The sequence below is a fragment of the Cornus florida genome, unplaced genomic scaffold (genome assembly GCF_030987335.1).
Source record: "Cornus florida cultivar Cherokee Brave unplaced genomic scaffold, ASM3098733v1 CherokeeBrave_3.0.0_Hap2_Chr02, whole genome shotgun sequence".
Lineage (NCBI taxonomy): Eukaryota > Viridiplantae > Streptophyta > Magnoliopsida > Cornales > Cornaceae > Cornus > Cornus florida.
Window position 1 is genome coordinate 93,110,248 of NW_026775572.1, and position 24,687 is coordinate 93,134,934.

The 24,687-nt window shown below is 37.7% G+C and overlaps 2 pseudogenes; both read right to left on the reverse strand.

Annotated features, from left to right (window-relative positions):
• Window positions 1-1,403: 1,403 nt before the first annotated feature.
• LOC132298047 (small nucleolar RNA R71) lies at window positions 1,404-1,502 on the reverse strand (annotated as a pseudogene).
• A 16,357-nt stretch (window positions 1,503-17,859) lies between these two features.
• LOC132297966 (small nucleolar RNA R71) lies at window positions 17,860-17,958 on the reverse strand (annotated as a pseudogene).
• Between the last annotated feature and the right edge of the window lie 6,729 nt (window positions 17,959-24,687).

The window sequence follows — 24,687 nt, forward strand, 5'->3', positions numbered from 1 at the left end:
ACTAGTATGACTCCAATCCCTTGGGATGATCCCTACTCACTTTCGCTACGTTAGTAGTAGTGGTGGTAGTGGTTTTTATAAATTTAAACTTAACCAAAAAGGCTTTTCTTGAACCTCACATTCACTACATCAATTTAGTGTGTAGGAACGGCACTCTGTCAAATTTTGGCGCCATTGCCTGGGATCTAGGCAACGTCGTATTTGTGGAATTCATTAGGAATTAGTACTTTTTTGATCGTGTCTTTACTTTGTTTTTATTTTTCTTTTGATTACTTATTGTGTTTGTTCATCTTTGACAAGAAGCATTGAGCTAGGAGCAAAGCAAAGGAGCATCCAAGCAAAGGAGCTAAGCAAGCAAGGAAAAATGCTAAAAATTTAAAAAAATTGCTAAGCTAAGCGATAAATTTGGAGTTGAAGTGCTAAAGGACCTTTGTGAGCTTTTTCTTACTCAATCTCTTAGTTAAATCGTCGGCCTGCGTGGAGGCTTGTTTTTAATTTCTTAGATAAATCGTGAGCCCGCATGGAGGCAATCTTTAATTGTCCTTTGCATCATTTTTGTTAAAGCATAGGAGTATGGGTTAAGTGTTTGTGGAGGAAATTTCATTGAAATTGTTGTGAAATTGAAGTGTCTGTTCATTCAATGTGTTTATATGTTTTCACATTGTGCATGTATGGTCGTAGATCACTAAGACCAACTCTTGTCCCTCTTGATTTGCATTTTGAATCCGTAGTTAGAAATCCTAGGAGAAGAGGAAGTTCTAGTTCTACCTAATCCATTACATCAATGGAAGGCTATAATGAAGAGAATGTAGAGGACCTTGGTCACATAGACCAACAACGTATCCTTCATCCAAATGTGCATCATGAGAACATTCAAGCACCATCAGGCATCCCTAGGCTATTTATTCACCAACCACAACAACAACAAGGCCAAGTTCCATTTGGAATGCCAAGGCCAATGTATGCTCCACAACCTCTCATCATTCAAGGAAATCAAAATCAAGGTGCCCATGTTGCACCTCAAATTACTAATCCTCCACTTGCTTTAAGAGATCACTATGTGCCTAATGAATATAATGCACCCACATGCATTCAATTGCCACTATTTAGAGCACATCACTATAAAATTAAGCTACAAACCATTCAAATGCTTCCTAACTATCATGGACTTCCAAGTGAAGAACCTAATAAGCATTTGGATGAGTTTCTTGAAGTATGTTCCACCGTAAAATATATGGACATGCCGGAAGAGGTTTTAAGACTCAAACTTTTTCCATTCACCTTAAAAGACAAGGCAAAGTATTGGTTTAACAATCTTAGGCCTTTTCAATCACTTCTTGGGCAGAAATGCAACAAGAGTTCTTGAAGAAGTACTATCCGGTCTCTAAGACCAATGCCATGAGAACCTCAATTCTAGAATTTTCACATGGGGATGGAGAAACGTTTCATGAGGCATATGAACGCTTTAATGAATTGTTTAGGAAGTGTCCACATCATGACATGCCCAAATGGCAATTAGTTCAATATTTCTTTGAGAGCTTATCGGACAATTACAAAGGCATGGTTGATGCTTCCATAGGTGGCTCATACAATGATAGGCATGAGGATAACGTGTGGCGTCTTTATGAGAGCATGAGTGAAAATTCTTTGCATAGAACATTATCATCCAAGAATGGTAAAAATTCACAAGGTAGGAAGAGTGTTGGCTTACATCAAGTCGACCACTCAAATGAAATAGCCGCCGAAATGAAGTCTTTATCTCAAAGGTTTGATCAATTCTTGATTAACCAAAACTCGGCGAACCAAGTATCTTCCTTCCCTAACCATTCTCATCGTGCATCAAATGAAACATGTATGACTTGTTCTAGTGTTCTTCATTCTACTTCTCATTGTCCTCATGGACAAGTGCAAAATGAACCTAATGAACAAGTCAATGCAGCTTTTGTGAACCAAGGGAACAATCCTTATGGTACTCACTACAATCCAAGCTGGAGAAATCATCCGAATTTCTCATGGAAAAACCAAGGAGAGGGCTCAAACCCTTCCCAAGGCGGTTTTCAAGGGAAATACATTCCACCTCCACTTCAAAACCAAGGATCCCAAAGTTATAGACCTTATCAATTACAAGGGAATCAATTTGCTAATTGTAATTTTCCCAACCAATCTTATTCCCAAGGAAATACTAGAAGTCCCGCCTTTAAAGAAAAAGTTTTAAATACTTTGGGCACTTTAGAGGCTAACACACAATTGCTTCATTCTCACTCTCAATCTATTGCGAAGCTAGAAACCCAAGTAGGGTAAATAGCAAGCACTCTTAATGCAAGAGAGAAGGGAAAGATGCCTATTAATGTCCCACGTAAGCAACAATGTGTTGTGGAAACCCATTCCTCATCGGAAGGCCACACCATTGAACATGTTAATGCGGTGACTACCTTGTGGAGTGGTAGGATTGTGGACAATCAAGTTGGAATGTCCAATGAAGAAAGTGAACCGGTGCAACCTCAAGTTGTCACCCATCCCGTTCACATCCCATTCCTCCTTCATTGCATATACATGATCTTATGAATGAGAAAACTTAAAAATGTGATTTGAAGAACGATTTTGAAAATGATTTGAAGAAAGATTTGCGAAAAAAAATGAATTTGAAAAGGTTTTGTTGAAAAATGATTTAAAACTAAATGATTTAAAAACTTCTTGTGCTGAAGAGACTTCAAAGAAAAATTCTGAAAAAGTGTTTGAACCAAAAGTTCCATTTCCGGATGCCTTGAAAGGATCCATTTCAAAAGACAAACAAAAGGTAAACACTAATGAAATCATGGAAATGTTTAGGCAAGTAAAAGTCAATCTTTCACTTCTAGATGCAATCAAGCAAATTCCAGCTTATGCCAAATTCTTGAAAGACTTATGCACCCAAAAGCGGAAGAACAAGAGCCAAGCACCAAGAAAAGTGGTTTTGACCGAGCAAGTAAGCTCAATTTTGCAACATAACACTTTACCAAAGTTTAAGGACCCCGGTTCACCTACTACTTCATGCATTATTGGTGATCATATCATTAATCTGGCACTTCTTAACGTAGGAGCAAGTGTTAACCTTCTTCCATACTCGGTTTATGTCAAATTGGGCCTAGGTGAATTAAAACCAACGTCGGTAGTTTTACAACTTGCCGACCGATCCATTAAGAAGCCTAGGGGTATAATTGACGATTTTTTGATAAAGATTGACAAATTCTTCTTTCCCGTTGATTTCGTTGTCATTGACATGGAACCGGTCCCCAATCCTAAGAGCCAAATTCCCGTTATCCTTGGCCGTCCTTTCTTGGCAACCGCTAATGCTAACATCAATTGTAGGACGGGGATAATAAAGATCTCATTTGGCCACATGAAGGTGAAGCTAAATATCTTTAATCCCATACCTAATTCATTTGACAAATATGAAGGAGAGGTTAATGTTGTAGAAAAATTTCATGATCTTCAATGTCAAGGAAGTGAGCTTTTGTGTAAGGCCAAAACTTCAAAAGGATCATCTTCAACCTTGCATTCTAAAAGTCTTGTTTTAAATTCTTACTTTGAAAGGGTATGGAAGCCCAAAGATTGTTCTTGCATTGACAAGGGAACAAAAGTTTCTTTTGAGCTTAATCCAACAAGTTCTTCGAAGAACCATTTGTTGGGTTGAGTTCAAAGCATCTATCACCCCAACAAGGAGGGGATGCATTACAAGATCTTTGATCTGGGCTAAAAGAGCCCAATGTCTTGCTAGAAATGTTAAAGACTAGCAAAACCATTTCGTAGGGTGTCAAAACCCTATTCCTCCCTCATTTCTATCTTAAATTTCATTTCTTGCGAAGTCTAGATACTTGTTTTTGGTTCATATGCATTGATAGGAATTGTGATTAGGATTGCATGAATTTTTATGTTGTGATTGAGCATTTTGCATAAGTTTGATCGATCTCAAATGAGAGTTCGATCGATCAAACTTCCACCTGCACCCAACACTTAGAAAAATTTTCTACCTGCATCCACCTGCATCTAAATCACCTCTCTATCCCATCGTTCGAACTTATTCTTAGATTGATCAGGAGACCTTCGATCGATCCAACTTCAAAGTTTGATAGATCTCATGATCTAACACTTAGAAAAATTGTGAGCCTGCATCAACCTGCATATTTCAGCTCTCTGTCTCATCGATTGAAAACATTCCAAGATCGATCTGAAGTTCTTCGATCAATCCAACTTCAAAGTTTGATCGATCTTCAAGTTTCAACACGTAGCCAAATTTTTTGAACCAAAAACCTGCATATTTTTTGCCCTCTGTCTGATTGATCGAACTCTTGTTCCGATCGATCTCAGTTCTTCATTTCATTATTTAACTTTGTTTTGACTTTTTCAATTTTTAAAATCCGAAATATTTTATTCTATTTTATTTTATTTTACAATTTTTAATTTTAATTCTAATTTTTAATTTTAATTTTTCAATTTTCAAAAATTTCAAAACAAAAAATACTTTGAGGAGAGTTCATCAAAGTTCAATCGATCTGAAATCTCAGTTCGATCGATCGAACTAATAGGGAAATGTTTTTAAAAATAAAACCGAGAGTTGTGAGATCGATTATAAAGATCAATCCAACAACTCCCTACCCTACCCCTTGCTTCCCTCATCGTCGCCGTGAACCCCCATCACCCTTTCCATTTCTGGTGAACCTTTGGCATCATCTAGCTCACCTTGAATCATTCTTTCTCTTCATCGCAACTCGGATTTCATCTTTCCCTTTTCGCATCCACTTCTCTCCTTTGGTTGAGGTAAGATCCGAGGCACCGTGCTTGATTTCGGCTTAGATCTCATGTTTACATGCTTTATATGTTGAATCCATGTTATTTTTATGATCAAATCTCCATTGTTGACCTTCGAAGCACTGTATCTCCATATCCATATATATGTGTTGCTTCGTGTGTATATTTTGTATATTTTGATGATGTTGATTTTGATTTAGGGAGTATGGGCCTTATTTGGGTGATCGTAGTTACTGATTTGTTGTGTTGATGGGCCCACGACTTTGTTCGTGTGGCCCCCGTGCTTCTAAAGTCACAGATCTGTGACCTTTGAGTTTTCACCTTCTCACAGTTCGATCGATCGAACTTCAATCTCAGATCGATCTTGAGAGATCGATCGAACTCATACCTCAGATCGATCGAAGTTTTGAGATCGATCTCAAACCTTTATGTGATCGATCGAACTTCACAGATCTCACACACACACTTCATTCATCATGCCTTATGTTCATGCTATCTCATATATGCCAAATGCCTATGATATTCTACATTGGATGCATTCATACTTACATTGTTTAGCATGTTTCATATCTTGTCACTTCCATAGATTCATGTCATATATGTTTTATCTATCTTATTTGGCATGCATGTTTCTATTTTGTGCTTTCAATTCTTAATTCTGGCACTAACTCCCCTTATAAGTTTTTAAATTATTTTTTAGGCTATGACTAAGCGTAAGACTATTGCCAAGAGGAAACATGGGCCTCAGCGACATATCAGACCACGGATATATGAGCCAGCAAAGCCCTCTCATGCACAGGAGGAGCCAATACAGCCTACTCCACCTCAGTCACCTGCTCATGAGGCTGAGGTTCCATCCACCTCTGTAGCTCAGGCTGCATTTACATCATCACCATCTCCACTATATGCTGGAGCTGAGCATTCACTAGTACCATCTCCACCACGCCAGCCAGCTCAGCCAGCTCAGGAGCGTGAAAAGCCAGCGCCTAGATATGCACATATGGCAGTGGACCATGAGTCGGTGTTTGACACAGACTTTTTCTCCAGATCGGTGCTGACCCGATCAGCTTACCATGACATTATTCAAAGGGGCCTTGCAACTATTCTTGCCCCAGTTACAGGGCCAGTCTACCTACGGCTGGTATGGTTGTTCTTCCATAACCTCCGACCGTCCTCGTGTACCACAGCAGAGCTGGTCACTACAATAGATGGCCATCAGATTACTATCACTATGGACTCGCTAGCCCGCTCTTGCCATTGTCCACACAGATGCCCTTCGAAGCTACGGAAGCTATATCCGAGGCTATACAGGCCTTCTTATGCCGACATGGCCGTATTTCTTACAGGTCACCATGCCGATGGCGAGACTTTCGCCACCCACACATTCCTTCCAGATGACCTATGGTTCTTCGATTCCATTCTTTTTTAGAATATATATATGGCCGGGCACAAGATCTAGCGGAGAGGAGACTATTTGATAGCCCTCTATGCATTCTATACAGGCCACTGGGTATCTATTCCCGCGCTCATCTGGAGCGTGATGAGGAAGCTATTTGACGAGTATATCAGCAAGGAGAAGCCTGGACGGGCTAAGTCTCTCCCATTCGGCCACCTCATCACCCAGATTTTGATCGACCAATGCTACCCTATTCATCCTCAAGAGTACCCTGAGAGAGGTTCCTGTCACTTCTTGAAGAAGGACTGGGACAAGAGCTACAATGCCATCATTACTAGACTGCAGGACCACGTAGTAGTGGCTATAGAGGAGCTAGAGGTTGAGGAGACAGAGGTAGCAACAGCAGATCCCGCAGCGGACGATGTACCAGTCGGTCCAGTTGCCAAGCATATAGATATTGATTTGGAGCGACCTGCAGATGACACAGAGCAGTACTCTCCAACTGGGTCGCCAGTACATAAGCAGGAGCAAACTCAGGAGCTTTCTTCTGATTTATCCCTACTTGAGGCTCTTAGTCAGACCCCCGGCTTTGGAGAGCGTCTTCAGGCTCTTGAGGATGCAGTAGTTGCTACCAGAGCTGATATTGCTGCCATTCGAGCCGATACTGTAGCCCACCGAGCTGATTTTGCTACATTTCGCACGGATGTCATGACTGCACTCTGACACTTATCTCGCGATATCTGCGGAGCTCGCCCTGCCCCGACCTGCCTCCTCCACCTGAGATTTCCAGTTCTTCTATCTTTTTATATTACACATCTGTGCTCTATACTTCATTTTTATCACTGTATATTATTTGCATCCGGTCTGTCGGCTTTGATCTTTTGATGTACTCTATACTCTATTTTCCTTATATATGCTTTTGTTATGGATGTCATGTGTTATATTCTTATCTCTGTATGTTTGACTCCATCAGGTACATCATAGTGACTTCAGTGAAAGAGCATTACCCAATTTTCAGGACCACCCTTATACCCTTCTCACTGTTTTATTTCATTTACACTTGCATGTCCACTGTGCACTGATTATCCCTTTTTGTTATTTGATGAGTTTATCCGAGTGCCAAATTTCAGGACCACAGTTAATCCTAAGTTTAGGGGGGTCGTGCCACCTAATTTGGATACTTCAGTCCCGATCATTCTTTCCCGTAATTACACCGGTATACTCTTTCCTTTTGTTCTCTTTGCACATTGAGGACATTATGCCGTTTAAGTTTGGGGGTAATGGTGTATTTTACAGTGTTTGCTTTTAACTTTAAAATTTTGAGCATGCCTTGTGTACTTGAGAGATTTTCTATGATTGGTCTATATCTAGCTATGATTTTGATCTTTTGAGGACTATATTGCTTAAAATTTAAAAATTGCTTGACTTGAGAGTCTAATACTCCTTGTATGCCTTGTGGATGCCATTTAGGAGTAAATTTTTTAAAAGATTGATATCATGCTTGCACTTGTGGTCCACATCATCTTGATTTTGTTATTGTTTTGAGATTCATTCTAGGATTCTACACTAGCACAGACGCACTCTAGCATTCATTTGTGGGGTACATGCTTTGTTGATTATTGAATTGGTTATATCCCAATTAGGCTAGTAGTGCATTGAAAGCTTTCATTCTTGATAAAGGTAAATAACCCCTTTTCACTGAGTAGCTGGGATTCTAGCCTCATCAAGCACTGAACTTCTCGTGCCGAAAGGTAGAGGGCCCAAACTCTAGGTTAATAATTGAACTTGTTTATTCAAAAAGAAAAAGAAAAAGAAAAAGAAAAAGAAAAAGAAAAAAGAATGCAATAAAAAAGTGAGGATTTCTCCCAAAAGGTGAGAAGTGCGAAATGATTAGATGGAGGTTGTCTTGATTTATAGCTTAGTTGATTTGAGCTTGTGAGTTCGTAGGGGTGTTTGAACGTCTAATGCCTTAAAGCCGTCTAGTTTGGGAGTCATTGACCTAACGCTCGACCTCATGGATCGCTAGAAAGCTTAATAGATCTACACATTGCACCATGCTTCCATCTTTGATCCTATAAAAAAAAAAAAAAATCGAGTGAAAAGAATAAGCGCACTTAGAACAATAACGCTTTAATAAAAGGTTCACTTTTTGTCTTGATGATTGGTACTAGATTTGTGTGCTAGTTTGAGGGTAAGGATGTGATTAATTCTTTAGTTAACTTAGATAGCAACATATTTGATGCCGGTCCACTCAAAAGGATTCTAGAGTTGTTTTGATTTTCATGATCATTTTCTTGATGTGTGGAGGACCATACTTGCTTGCTTGATGTTGAGATTTTGGGAGATTGCTTAGAAATGTTTGAAACATTGCATACTTAAGGTAGTCTTCTCCCAATGCTTGTTTGCAATATTGGTGCATTTTTTGAAAGAGTGAGCTTAATGTTTATGGGTAATCATTTCTCGAAACCCTCACGAGACTTCACTCGTCCGCTAGGGGTAACCTAGGGGTTTAAAAGGCTTGTTGTATATGCTAAATGCAATCGTGTTCCCTATGAAAGTGACGTTATCCATTTATTATTTTCTAGATTCATACTTGTATAGTTGTTCATTTCATTCCTTTACTTTCTAGTTCATTGCTAGGGACTAGCAATATTTAAGTTTGGGGGTGTGATGAGAGCTGAAAAGTGCGTATTTAAATCCTTAAGCTTAAGCATTTTAGTGCATTTATCTATCTTACTTTACCGTTTTAGATTGATTTCGTATTATATCAATTTTCAGGCACTTATCCCGAAAATAAGCTAACTCAGCCAAATAAGAGTAGAAATGAAGCAATTTTGGGATAAATCAAAGAAAGGAGCCAAGTGGAAGCAAAAGGAAGAAAAAGGTGGAAATTAACATCTTTGATCGATCCCAGATCAAAGTTCGATTGATCCAACATGATCGATCTCAAATCAAAGTTCGATCGATCCAATATGATGGATCTTAGCACTTCAAGATGGATCAGAGCCATGATGACATTTTCAGAGATCTCAAAAGATCGATCGATCCAACATCATTCTTCGATCGATCGAACTGCTTTGTCCTTATCCAAATGATTGATCTTATCTAGTTGTACCACCCTACCAACCACTTTTGTCCTTTTCTTAAAAATATCTTCAAAATATCTCAGATTTTTCTTTATCCAAAAAGCGCCGCCAATGAAGATCGATCTAGCCTAAGTTCGATAGATCTCAGCCATGTTCGATCGATCTAAGTCCAAGGTTCGATCGATCGAACTTCCTCTAGTGCGAAAAAGTTAAATTTCCAGCTTATTGAAAGTTGTCCTTTATCCAAGGATAAGGATTGCTTTTTACAAGGGGGAGCCAATATCATATCATATCATCTCTTGGAGAGCAAGCTTAGAGGAGGAGGAGGCTAGAGACACCATTAGAGATTCTTCATCAACCAAGGAGCAAATCTCTACCATGGAGTTAGCCCTTGAGGGTTGGAGAAGCACTATCATGAGTGGCTAGACATCCTCTTGGGGCTAGAGTTAGCTCTAAGCATGCTTTTTACATCTTGATTTTGTGTATTATTAAGGGATTAGTATTGTAATACATGTTTTGGCACTTTTATATATATAGATCTTGTTTATTCAATGATTTATGTGGTTTAATACTTTTAATTGATCATTTCCTTCTATCCATATGTCTATGTATGTTAGAATAGATGTTCATGTGTTTGTCTTTATTTCTTATGTTATTGATGCATGTTTATGTGTATTAATACTATAGATTGTCAAAACATTGTGTTTAAGAGAATGCTCTTGTGATTTTCTAGATGGTCCATGCTCATTTCTTGATGGATTGTGCCTCTCCCTTTGCTTAATTAGTTTAATTTCATGTCATTAGCTTAATTGTAGTGTAGTGGTAGCATAGTTGTTAGATGGGAGGACAATCCATGCTTGTTGTTTGATGTTCCATACTTTTGAATGCAAGTAGCATATGTCTATAACCTTGTGGTGTATTTGGCTTATGAGCTTAATGAAAGGATTAATGACTTGTTAGATATATTGTGCTTTTCACATGCTATTTAGACAATATATACTTAATTGATAGATATATTGTGCTTTTCACATGTTGATTAGACAATGTAAGCTTAATTGGTCACCCTTGCTAATTGAATCAACCAAACACACACACACACACACATCAATATTGCAACACACATTTCCCTCATTAGTCACTAGTTAAGGGTGTAGAAAAGTATTACTTGGTGGTGAACTCTAAACCCCAAGATCTCTCTCTCTTTTTCTTACTCCTTATTGCATTCAATTATTTAGGTTAATTTGGTTAATTTGCTCTTTATTTTAGTCAACCAACCAACCATTTGTTTGATCACTCTACTTACTAACCCTAATTGCGATTGCACAAACTAGTACGACTCCAATCCCTTGGGACGATCCTTACTCACATTCGCTACATTAGTAGTAGTGGTGGTAGTGGTTTTTATAAATTTAAACTTGACCAAAAAGGCTTTTCTTGAACCGCACATTCACTACATCAATTTGGCATGTAAGGACGGCGCTCTATCACTACCCTCCTTAAAAGATTTCGTTCTCAAAATCTACCCTCCTTAAAGAAGGAAACCCACAGCCACACACACCTTCCGAGAACACCTCACCAACCCCGAGACTAAAAGCTTAACAACCTTGTTGCCTTTGACACCCAATGTGTAGGACCAAGAAGGGGTGTGAATTGGTCAATACCTTCTTTCAAAAACAAATTAATAACAGTTAAAATAATAAGCAATGAACGCTGCAACAGGAATTATAAGGAAACCCTTTTAATCAGGGAAAACCTTGGTTCTTGGCAAATGCCAATTCAATCATCCACTAGCTGTAAGTAAACTATTACACACTCAGCTGTCTCACTCTCTGCACACACCCTTGTCATAGAAGTAGACACTAGTTTTCACACGTTCTACTCACACACTAGCTCAACAAGTGTATACACACACTCCCCCTATCCTAGGCAACCCTGCCTGGACCAAACAAGCTCTCTACGCTCACCAAATACATCAAAGTATATGAAATACAATAAACACCATCCCTTCCTTCAATTGAAATAGGCCAGACAATTTAGAATGCCAAATTAGCACTTCATAACATCAATTTGCTGCAATTAGTACTTGAAGGGTAAAATGGGAATTTCCTTCCGTGAATCAATCAATAGCATCATATTCAGTCTTCATTCTCTGTGGTACTCATGATCATAACTTAAAACAATGAATTGTAGCATGAGATGATCACAAAGCTCATAGCAGCCCTTGTTTCAACAAAACTTAGTTTAAGTCCTAGGGTTTGAATACTGAAAATTGTAGCTAACCAAAATACTATCACAAAGTCAACTTCAACAAACTAGATTCATCAAAATATACTTGTTAGAAGATCAAAAACTCATAATACAGCACGATACAATCAATTAGTACTTAAATCCAAGAATCTGTCAGCAAATCAAGCAACACCGATGAGTTTACTGTCCAAGATTGATTTCAGCAGGTTTTCAACAAAGCTTTGTATTGAGCAAGTGTAAATAAGTGAATTATACCTGTGTTAGCCCTTAGACTCGACCATAACACCTTTGAACTCAAATTCACTACTCAATCCAACCCTTGCAGCAGTAGTAACAGCAGCAGCAACATCTCTTTAGTAAAATACTTCAGTAAAGCTTGAATCAGTGAGATTTTATAGCATAAATCATCTTAAATACACTCAATGAATCAAGTTCATTCAATACTCTTGAGAGAATATGGGATGCAGCTCAGTTTTTCATCTTACTCAAGGACCTTAACCCTAAAAAGCTATAACAACATATATATATAAAGCCACACAGTGCATAGAACTTCATACACCTTCAGAATACACTTGTCACTTCTGGCCAATCATTGAAACAGCACAATGCAGATATTTTTAGGAGCAAGAGCCAATTATTGAAGGCCACCTCAGCATTTTTTTGTCATTATGCATACTAAAATTCATACATATACACTATAAAGCTGTGTACTCCATTCAGCTCAAGACTTAACCTCCAAGAAAATGTAATATTCTTGCATATTCACTTACTTTAGGACCACTAGAATGTGTCACACTCTTGTGCATGGTAAGGAAGTACCAAAATACCTTTTCAACAGATTTTTAACTTCTCAGCAAAATAAAAGTCCTGAGACTGTATAAATGGTAATGCAGATTCAATTAGGTCAATCCAGTGCAATGTAGCATCCTGAGCATGCGTATATATATAGAATGTAGCTGAGAAATGACAATGCTACCCTTAGAACTATTTATGACAATTTTCATGAACTGAGTCCACACAAAATTCAGCAATTTCAGTAAGAATAGGTAGATATACTGTGATAAATACATTAAGACAAATATGAAGGATAAGTCACTGATGAGAACATGACCACACTATCCTTGAGACTTATTTCAAGCAACATTGATAATGAAGAAGCCCTTTGAAGCCACTGCCACACAGATTTTTGACATTAAAGAGGCAAACAATGCTTAAGGGACTTCAGGACCAACATAATGCCAATAAGCAATCACACACGGTCGTCAGAATAACCCAATGCTCACCACCCTATGAGGGTACTCATCACTCATAACATCAAAACACCAGACCATCTGGTACGCCCTACTCTATACTCGACTCAAAACGGACATCGGTCCACTCTGCACTGCTACACAAGACTTCGGAGCTCGAAAGAAGAACGGTCACAAGACCCTTGAACATGACAATATCCTATCTCAGCCTATCCTTTAAAAGACACACAAAATCCCAGACAAGGAACCCCATCTATCACACAATCAAGCTCAAACTCAAATATACACGTCCCTGTCGGGCCAAGCACTCGCTATCCACCGCATAGCTATACCATTGCACTATATGACAATCATCATACTAAACAACTTCAAGAAGACAAAACAACATATTTCCCAATGACTACATAACCATGAGTCATCAAAATAATAAAACATACTATCTTGTATTCTGGACACAAATCCCCAAAACAAGATCCTCAATAATCAATGATTCTACCACAGACCCCTTTTTATCGGTACTTGGTCCTAACACACCTCGTCACCCGAGACAAACCATCGAAATTCACACTGTCACACCGATACAATATATAATGCTATGCTTTCACTATCCCTGACTTAACCAAAACAATCATAGACCTTTGACCTGACATTATGCTAAAGATGGACTGACTCAGGAGAAATGGTTGGCCAGGCCATTCTCATCATCGATCCAATCTCAACACAGACGTCATTCCTGTCCTCAGGTCTAAACCTCATACACAACCCTATACAATCCACAAAACAACCACGAGATCTACTCTCTAATCAATCCGTCACTCTACATAACCTCAACAACTATACAGTCACATTCTAGCTCTAAAAATCCCAATCACACATTAATCACACAACCCCTAACAAGCTGTAAACAATACGGCAGCAAACGTCACAATCATCAATCAGCATAAATGATCTATAATCTCCTCATAACACCTATACCAGGTAAACAACTCCATGTCATCACTCGATTCAATTCTTACCTCTTCAAAACACTCAATACGACCGTTTCATGCCTGAAACCTCAAAACCAAGGTCAATCATTCCTATTATTCTTCAATGGAATCCCACATTCACTTTCTTTAATCACGTAGTTCTAAGGAGACATTGACAATTGTCCTCAAGACACTGCTTGAATCAAACGCCTATAAAAACATCTGAGTACAAGACTCACATCACGTTACCTAACCATCCTCAAGCTTACAATTCATGACACACCCCTAGCCATCACCAATAGTACTAGACGCAAAAAATGCAACCTCTATTAAGCAACTTGTACCGTTAAAACCACTCTCAAAACAAGCCCCACCTAAAACCAATGACTTTATCTCCCTCCGTGGGAGTGAGTCGACTAAATCAACCAACCTTTACCGATAAACTCTAATAACATAACAAACCACACGCAGGTCCGTCAACCCACGGACGCACACAACTCCTAAATAGGGAACAAGACTTGTGACAATTGACGTCCTTGCCAAGACTAGAACAAATGGAAAGGTAATGAACCCTGCACTCACTAAGGACTGACAACTCCTATCTAAATGTACCTGACACCCTGTCATACTTTGCTCACTAATCATCCAACCATAGATACCCAATCTCACCTAAGATGAACTAAACTCTTTACATACAAGGAAAAGAATCGACTGGATACCCATACGGAACTACGAACTCAATTCTAGGCGACCTCACCCCAAATGAACCGTCATACACTATCAATATAGAAACCCCGCATATGATACACCGTGATACCCCTGCTAACCAAAACCAATTAGATGAGAGCACCGACGCTCACGGCACACTAAAAAGAATAAGCGAACCTAGAACAATAAAGCTTTAATAAAAGGTCCCCTTTTTGTCTTGATGATCGCTACTAGATTTGTGTGCTAGTTTGAGGGTAAGGATGTGATCATTTCTTTAGTTGGCTAAGATAGCAACATATTTGATGTCGGTCCACTCAAAAGGATTCTAGAGTTGTTTTGATTTTCATGATCATTTTCTTGATGTGTGGATGACCATACTTGCTTGCTTGATGTTGAGATTTTGGGAGATTGCTTGGAAATGTTTGAAAAATTGCATACTGGAGGTAGTTTTCTCCCAATGCTTGTTTGCAATATTGGTGCCTCTTTTGAAAGAATGAGCTTAATGTTTGTGGGTATCATTTCTGGAAACCCTCACGAGACTTCACTCGTCCACTAGGGGTAACCTAGGGGTTTAAAAGGCTTGTTGCATATGCTAAATGCAATCGTGTTCCCTACGAAAGTGGCGTTATCCATTTATTGCTTTCTAGTTCATAGTTGTATAGTTGTTTATTTCATTCATTTACTTTCTAGTTCATTGCTAGGGACTAGCAATATTTAAGTTTGGGGGTGTGATGAGCGCTGGAAAGTGCATATTTAAACCCCTTAAGCTTAGGTATTCTAGAACCTTTATCTATCTTATTTTCCCGCTTTAGATTAATTTTGTATTATTTCCATTTTCAGGTAATTATCCCCAAAATAAGCTAACACAGCCAAATAAGAGCAGAAATGAAGCAATTCTGGGATGAACTAAAGAAAGGAGCAAAGTAGGGCAAAAGGAAGTAAAGGGTGGAATTTCAGCAACTTTGATTGATCTCAAGAAAAGTTCAATCGATCCAACTTTCATCGATCTCAGAACTTCAAGATGGATTTGAGCCATGTTTGTCCCTATTCAAAGATCTCAAAGTTCGATCGATCCAACTTGATTCTCTGATCGATCGAACCATCTTATCCTTATCCAAAATTTCCTCCAATGATTGGATATCCAGCTGTACCACCCTACCAACCACTTTTGTCCTTTTCTCAAAAATATCTTTAAAATATCTCAGATTTGTTTTTATCCAAAAAGGCACCGCAATAGAGGATCGATCCAGCTTCAATTCGATAGATCTCAGCTATGTTCGATAGATCTCACCACAAGTTCGATCGATTGAACTTCCCAAATCCCGAGAAAATCCAAATTCCAGCTCATTAAAAGTTGTCTGATATCCAATCATTGGAGGAAATTTTGGTGTACGAGCCCAGCTCATTTGGGGTGATATTTGACCTACCTATATAAGGAATATGAGCCACTTTTTGAGATATACTTAGAGAGGATAGAATTAGAGACTTTGAATAGAGTTGAGAGGCACAATTTTCATATCTTAATAAGGAAGAAAGGAGAGGAGGAGGCTAGAGACACAAGCTTGGAGTTCTTCCATCAACTAAGAAGAGGAGCAATCTCTACCATGGAGTTAACCCTTGAGGGTTGGAGGACACCATCCATGAGTGGCTAGACATCCTCTTAGGGCTAGAGTTAACCCTAAGCATGCTTTCTACATCTTGATTTATGTATTTTTGAGGGGATTTGTATTATAATACATGTTTTGATACTTTTATATATATAGATCTTGTTTATTCAATGATTTATATGGTTTAATGATTCCAATTGATCATTTCATTCTATCCATATGTCTATGTATGCTAGAATAGATGTTCATGTGGTTGTCTCTATTTCTTGTGTTATTGATGCATGTCTATGTGTATTAATGTTATAGATCTAGAGATTGTCAAGACAAAATGCTTAATGGAATGTTCTTGTGGTTTATTTGATGGTTCATACTCATTTCTTGATGGATTGTACCTCTCCCTTATATTAATTAGTTTAATTTCATGTCATTAGCTTAATTGTAGTGTAGTTGGAGTTTAGATGTTAAATGGGAGGGCAATCTATGCTTATTGTTTGATGTTCCATACTTATGAAAGCAAGTAACATATATCTCTAACCTTGTGATGTGTTTGGTTGTGAGCTAAAAGAAAGGATTAATGGCTTAATTTGATATGTTGTACTCACCATGTTGCTTAGACAATATATGCTTAATTTGTCATCCATGCTTGTTGAAACAACTACACACACACACACAATGTTGCAACACATGTTTTTCCCGCTTATTAATCATTCATTAAGGGTGTAGAAAAGCTATAATTAGTGGTGATCTCTAAACCCCAAGATCTTTCTCTTATTTTCTCTCATTTACATTTAATTGCCTACTTTAGTTTAAATTGCATCTTAGTGTAATTCAACCACCAACCAATCTTTTTATCACTCGACCTACTAACCCTAATTTTGATTCCTCAACCTAGTACGACCCACAATTCCTTGGGACAATCCCTACTTGCCCTAGCTATATTTTTAGTGAAAAGTAGTAGTGGCAATTTCTAAATGTAAAACTTAGCCACATTCATCACAGTTCTACACTAATATCTTTTGGTATCACAAACTATTGGGGTTCGGGAGTGGCGACCCAGGCCACACCACTAATCTTCTTAAAATAATTTCTAAACTGCGTCACTTAGGTAAAAAAATTAGTGATAAGAAAATCTGTGAGAAAATCTTAAGGTTTTTACCTAAAAGTTTCCAGATTATAGTTGAAACCATCTCTGAACATTGGGATTTGACTACCTGTTAAGTAGATGAGATGGTAGGTTCATCCAAAACTTTTAAGATGCAGAACTTTGATTTAAGTCAAAAGGTCAAAAATCTTGTTTTAAAATCTACACAAGTTAAGAATTCTGTGGATGATAACTCTGGTATTTGTCTTAGTCCTAGGAAAGAGCAAAAGGATAGGAATAAATGAAAAATAATGAAAGTTTCTATGTCTAAAAATTCTACTTTAAGTGATTATGATTCTCCTCAGGATGATACTAATGATTCTCCTTATGTTACTTTTCTTGATAGAGGTCCTCATTCATTTATCTGACTTTGACAGTTCGAATAACGAAGACAATGAAGTTCATGGTGAACAGGTTGAAGAGGCTGAAAAGGACGATGAAATATTGAAGAAGATAGCCAAAGAAACCATGGAAGTCAAACAGGCAATCAATAAGCTAGCAAAGGAGCTTATCAAAGCAAAAGGAGAGAATGAAGATCTAAAGAAACAGATTGATGAAGGCAAAGTATTGGTTAACAATCTTAGGCCTTTTTCAATCACTTCTTGGGCAGAAATGCAACAACAGTTCTTGAAAAAGTACTATCCGGTCTCTAAAACCAATGCCATGAGAACCTCAATTCGAGAATTTTCACATGGGGATGGAGAAACGTTTCATGAGGCATGGGAATGCTTTAATGAATTGCTTAGGAAGTGTCCACATCATGACATGCCCAAATGGCAATTAGTTCAATATTTCTTTGAGAGCTTATTGAACAATTACAAAGGCATGGTTGATGCTTCCATGGGTGGCTCATATATTAATAGGCATAAGGATGACGTGTGGTGTCTTTATGAGAGCATGAGTGAAAATTCTTTGCATAGAACATTATCATCCAAGAATGGTAGAAATTCACAAGGTAGGAAGAGTGTTGGCTTACATCAAGTCGACCACTAAAATGAAATAGCCGCCAAAATGAAGTCTTTATTTCAAAGGTTTGATTAATTCTTGATTAACCAAAACTCGGTGAACCAAGTATCTTCCTTCCCTAACCATTCTCATCGTGTATGAAATGAAACATGTATGACTTGTTCTAGTGTTCTTCATTCTACTTCTCATTGTCTTCATGGACAAGTGCAAAATGAACCTAATGAACAAGTCAATGTTGCTTTTGTGAACCAAGGGAACAATCCTTATGGTACTCACTATAATCCAAGTTGGAGAAATCATCCGAATTTCTCTTGGAAAAACTAAGGAGAGGGCTCAAACCCTTCCCAAGGCGGTTTTCAAGGGAAATACATTCCACCTCCACTTCAAAACTAAGGATCCCAAGGTTATAGACCTTATCAATCACAAGGGAATCAATTTGCTAATTCTCATTTTCCCAACCAATCTTATTCCCAAGGAAATACTAGAAGTCCCGCATTTGAAGAAAAAGTTTTAAATACTTTGGGCACTTTAGAGGCTAACACACAATTGCTCCATTCTCACTCTCAATCTATTGCGAAGCTAGAAACCCAAGTTGGGCAAATAGCAAGCACTCTTAATGCAAGAGAGAAGGGAAAGATGCCTATTAATGTCGTACCTAAGCAACAATGTGTTGTGGAAACCCATTCCTCATCGGAAGGCCACACCATTGAACATGTTAATGTGGTGACTACCTTACGGAGTGGTAGGATTGTGGACAATCAAGTTGGAATGTCCAATGAAGAAAGTGAACCGGTACAACCTCAAGTTGTCATTCGTCACGTTCACATCCCATTCCTCCTTCATTGCATATACATGATCTTGTGAATGAGAAAACTTCAAAATGTGATTTGAAGAATGATTTTGAAAATGATTTGAAGAAAGATTTGCAAAAAAAATGAATTTGAAAAGGTTTTGTTGAAAAATGATTTGAAACAAAATGATTTAAAAACTTCTTGTGTTGAAGAGACTTTAAAGAAAAATTCTGAAAAAGTGTTTGAACTAAAAGTTCCATTTCCGGATGCCTTAAAAGGATCCATTTCAAAAGACAAGCAAAAGGCAAAAACCAATGAAATCATGGAAATGTTTAGGCAAGTAAAAGTCAATCTTCCACTTCTGGATGTAATCAAGCAAATTCCGGCTTATGCCAAATTCTTGAAAGACTTGTGCACGCAAAAGCGGAAGAACAAGAGCCAAACACCAAGAAAAGTGGTTTTGACCGAGCAAGTAAGCTCAATTTTGCAACATAACACTTTGCCAAAGTTTAAGGACCCCGGTTCACCTACTACTTCGTGCATTTTTGGTGATCATATCATTAATATGGCGCTTCTTGACTTAGGAGCAAGTGTTAACCTTCTTCCATACTCGGTTTATATCAAATTCTCACACTAAGAAAAGATGCATTTCTGGAAGAAAAAGAATATGACACCTAAGATTTCTAGAACTGAAATTTTGCTTAAGAGAGAGGTAAAGAAAGATAAAGAATTTCAAGAATTGAGAGTGAGAACTGTGTGGATCGAAAAGTATGATTTGATCAAATATGTGCCTGTTGAGTCCATGGAACAAGTTTCCAAAAGGACTTCACCTTCAAACCGAGTCCTACGAATTTTAGTGATCATGGCTTGGTTTTAAAAGAAAATTTTGTTGCTATTGGATCACTTGTTAGAGTTTAGTTAGGGTTTTGAGTTTCTGATCATAGTCTTCATGATATATCTTTGAATTTATGATATATCATGAAAATTCTTCCATTGAATTTATGATCTATCTTTGAATGCAAATTTGGACACCTGATTTTTGATTAAAAATAGATTCTTAATTTTTAATCTATACAATGAAAGTTGATCTGCATTATTTAAGGGATTTTTAGATTTGAATCTCTTAAGTTCATAACCTTTTGTGCACTAGTCTAAATCTGAAAAATTTGACTGAAAATCTTTGAATTGTTGATTAGGGTTTATTGATCATAAAAGGTATAAAGGTAATTGTCTAAAAAAAAAAATAAGAGCTTAAAAAAAAATGAATAAATTCAGCTTGAAAAAAAAAAATGAGAAAAATGCTGAATTCTTTATTTAGGAAAAGGCTACTTATTGAGATGAGTTCGAAAGCTCCCATTATACTTTGAGGAGGAGCTAAATGAGTAAAAAGAAAGGTGGAGACAAGTTGAATTGGGGAATTGCTGTCTGTTCTTTAGAGTGAAAGCCACCTTACTTAGAAAAATTACTCAAAGGCAATTTTATCTTGATGCCTTTCGATTAATATGGTTTGGACAATAATTTATTGATAGTTAATTGAAAATTGATGAGATGGATTGCACACACACACTTGAACTTGTTAGATTGATTTCTAAATATTTCATTAAATTTGCAAGTTAAAATTCGTGTTGTGATTATTTCTTGGGAATTAAAATTGATTGAATATTCTGTGGAGTCAAAATTTGTGTTCATAGATATCTCTAACAATTTTCTAAAAATTTGGAACTAGTATGGACTTGAAAGACTTTGGTTGATTGCTTAATGAATTCAAAAAGATTTTTTTGTTTTTAGTTTTTAGATTGTTTTTGTTTTGTTAGTTGGATCATTGAGTAAATCACAAGTTTGGTACCGTTTCAACAGTGGTTAACATTCCACGGTTGCTCACTGCCCAGTGGGAACCAGTTCCTAAATGGGCTATCGGTTCCTAGCAGCGAGAATGGGCTTTAAGTATCTCATTTTTCACATTGTTGGGTATTGTTGCACACAACCTCTATATAGAATTTTCTCTCTCTATATTTTTTTAAGCATATATACATACATATCTTCACATATAATTTCAATCTTGCATCACTTTCATCATCATATTGCAAGTTGAATATGGTATAAACTCTTTGATCTTGAGATTTGAAGATTGAAGGAAGTTGAAGGTTGAGATTGAGGAGTTTGAGTTTGAAAGAAATATTAGAGGATTTAGTTTAGTTTTTGGTGATATTTCTTGGGGTTTGACATTGAAGGCTTTGGGGTTGATCAATTGAAGATTTTTACTTGTGGATTGTTGATTGGTTGTGGGTTTTGAAGATTTAAAACAAACTTGTCCAAGAACAAGTGTTGAAGCGCACTCTAGGTGTTCGAGAAAATTACCAGGTGAAGTTTGGGGCCTCAAACCAAAATTTTTTGAACACAAGATGCCTCCAAAATTGTCTCGGAAAGCTAAAGGAAAAGGAATTGCATCTCCGCCACCTCCTAAGATTGCCCAAATGATTATTACCATCCTAGAACCACAAGAGGGTTCACATGCTCCAAGGGACGAACCATCTTCTCCCGTGCACTCTTCCTCACCTTCTACTAAAATACCATCTGGGTATCCTTTAGTATCTGACATTAGGAAGGCTAAGTTTGCTTAAGAACACTTCTATAAAGAGCATGCTTGGCAGGTATACAATAAGGTGTATAAGGATGGTCCGATTAAGTCAGAACGAAATGTGAACTTAAAGAAGCTTAAAGATAGTCCGGGGAAGAAACTCATTGACTATATTGAGAAGCATAAGTGGTTATTCTTTACCACGATGACAAGTTCTTACTGTCAAGATTTAGTTGACTATTTCTACTCAAATATCCATAAGGTTCATGATTCTAGATATTTTAAGGTCACATTATTCGGCAAGGACTATGTGGTTGATACCGATGTGATTGGCAAAATTCTTGGCATTCCAAAGAGTTTTACAACTAGTGGCTACCGGCTTCCACTTGAAAAGTCCGGGCTAAAGTGGGAAGATATTTGCAATGATATATGTGTTCTAGATTCACTGAGATATCCCGATTATATACCATCCCGTTATCTCATGGATGAAGCGGCGTTTCTGAATTTATTTGCCATTTTGATCGGTCGTGTCGATTACAATTATAATCAACCATTTGCAATAACACAAATCATTGTAAAATAGGGCTATTGTACGGGTAAGTCGAACCACAGGGATTACTAGTTTCTGGCAACCAAGATTGTAAAATTACTTTTAGCTTGATGAAAGAGGTGTAAGGTTTTGTTTGGTTTGTCACTTGGTACGTGGAATTAAAGATTGCATAAAATAATAAATGCAAAGAATTTAAAGGAGAAAGATTTATGTAAAGAGGGCTAAGGAAGTGAATCCACTACCAACCCTATAAACATGCTAGCTTGTGATTAACATTCAGAACAACATATATATATGTCCATGATATGTAACAACACAAAATTGCTACATTATCTTCAAGAAATTCCTGAAATCAATAGGCAAGAATAATCTATCAAAGTTTTACATGCTTGAACTACCTAAACTAGGGTGTAACCTTAGACATGCTCACTAAGCTAGAGATTATCAAACCCTCAATCAAATGATATAGCACATGAAGCTAAGAACCAAGAATAGTCTATCAAAGGAAGGCCCTAAGCTATGGACTATCAAACTTCTTAAACAACATGCCATTAAAACCATTTCACAATCTCATTCTCATTGTCACTATGAAAATGCAAGCCATATAATCATAAGAGAAAACAATCTAAGATAAGATAATAAACTCAAAATGATCATTTATAGACATTAATATCCATTACATCATGTGTATACTTTAGCTTATGAAACTTGGTCCATACATATATTTCATTCCCCAAAATAAACCAAAACTAGGACATGCTTACAAGGAAGGGCTTCATCACATCCCTAGAAAGGAGAAGAGATGACCACACCTTTAATTTTTGCACATAGAGGCCAAAAACAACACAAACCCTCAAAAACTTAATATTTCTCTCTCTAAAACCCCTTATAATATGAGATATCTCTTTACATGATACAAACCACCAAATATATCCTAAAAATCTTATCTATCTCCCCCAATTTGTGGCTCAGAAATCCTTAGAAGGAAGCCTAGCCATTCATTCAGTTAAAGGGGACAACTTGAGCAAAACCATGGAGTGGGTGGCCTGCTTTCTGCAGATTGGCGGGCGCCCGCGCTGTGTCAAGAGGGAGGTGGCGGCATACGGCGGGTGCCCGCAAGGAATGGCGGGCGCCCTCAATTTCATAAACAATTTGCCCCATTTGGCGGGTGCCTGCAAGGAATGGCGGGCGCCCGCAATGCTATTGCCTTGGGCACCAATTTGCTTTATGAACTGATCTTTGCTCGGCTAGCTTTGGCAGGCATCTTCCTTAGTGCCTTTTGTAGGGAAAACATGATATCAATGGGTTACTGGCTTGGGCAAAATGAAGGATCTCGGCAACGGCATGCTTTGATTCTTCACGAACTCAATAAAACCTCACATTTAACTATCTTTGGGGAACCAACCTGAAAGTTAGCAAAAACACGCAAATGAAGCTAATATGTATAATATGATCAACTAATGGACTTAACTAATGCAAATAAAGGCGCTTGAATATGCAATATTCGGCGTTTATCACATCTCAAATCTTGGCTACTTCAGGAAGAAGGACATCATCTCCTCAGATCGTGCAGATGTATTATATCTCCTGTCAATTGATGTAATGATACATCTTGATTCTTTTATCTATCGACTAATGGTAGCACACTACAAGTACAATACCAAGAAGAAATCATCTCCATTCCTTATGATCATCATGGGTTTGTACCGATAGTTTGAGATTCCTTTTCCACCCCATGCTCATCATATTGAAATCATGTCAGAGATGGATGTTAGGACTTTTAACAAGTCTAAATCTGCAAGGGCTTCATCCAGGAAAGCTAGCAGGAGTGTGATGAGCGCTGAAAAGTGCGTATTTAAACCCCTTAAGCTTAGGCATTCTAGTACCTTTATCTATCTTACTTTACCGTTTTAGATTAATTTCGTATTATTTCCATTTTCAGGCACTTATCCCGAAAATAAGCTAACTTAGCCAAATAAGAGCTTAATTGAAGCAATTCTGGGATGAATCAAAGAAAGGAGCCAAGTGGAAACAAAAGGAAGAAAAAGGTGGAAATCAACATCTTCGATTGATCTTAGATCAAAGTTCGATTGATCCAACATGATTGATCTCAGCACTTCAAGATGGATCAGAGCCATGATGACATTTTCAGAGATCTCAAAAGTTCAATCGATCCAACATCATTCTTTGATCGATCGAACTGCTTTGTCCTTATCCAAGTGATTGATCTTATCTAGTTGTACCACCCTACCAACCACTTTTGTCCTTTTCCCAAAAATATCTTCAAAATATCTCAGATTTGTCTTTATCCAAAAAGCACCACCAATGAAGATCGATCCAGCTTAAGTTCGATAGATCTCAGCCATGTTCGATCGATCCAAGTCCAAGGTTTGATCGATCGAACTTCCTCCAGTGCGAAAAAGTTAAATTTCCAGCTCATTGAAAGTTATCCTTTATCCAATCATTGGGGAATATTGTGTGCACGACCCTAGCTCATTTTGGGTGTCATTTGACCTACCTATACAAGGATAAGGATTGCTTTTTACAAGGGGGAGCCAATATCATATCATATCATCTCTCGGAGAGCAAGCTTAGAGGAGGAGGAGGCTAG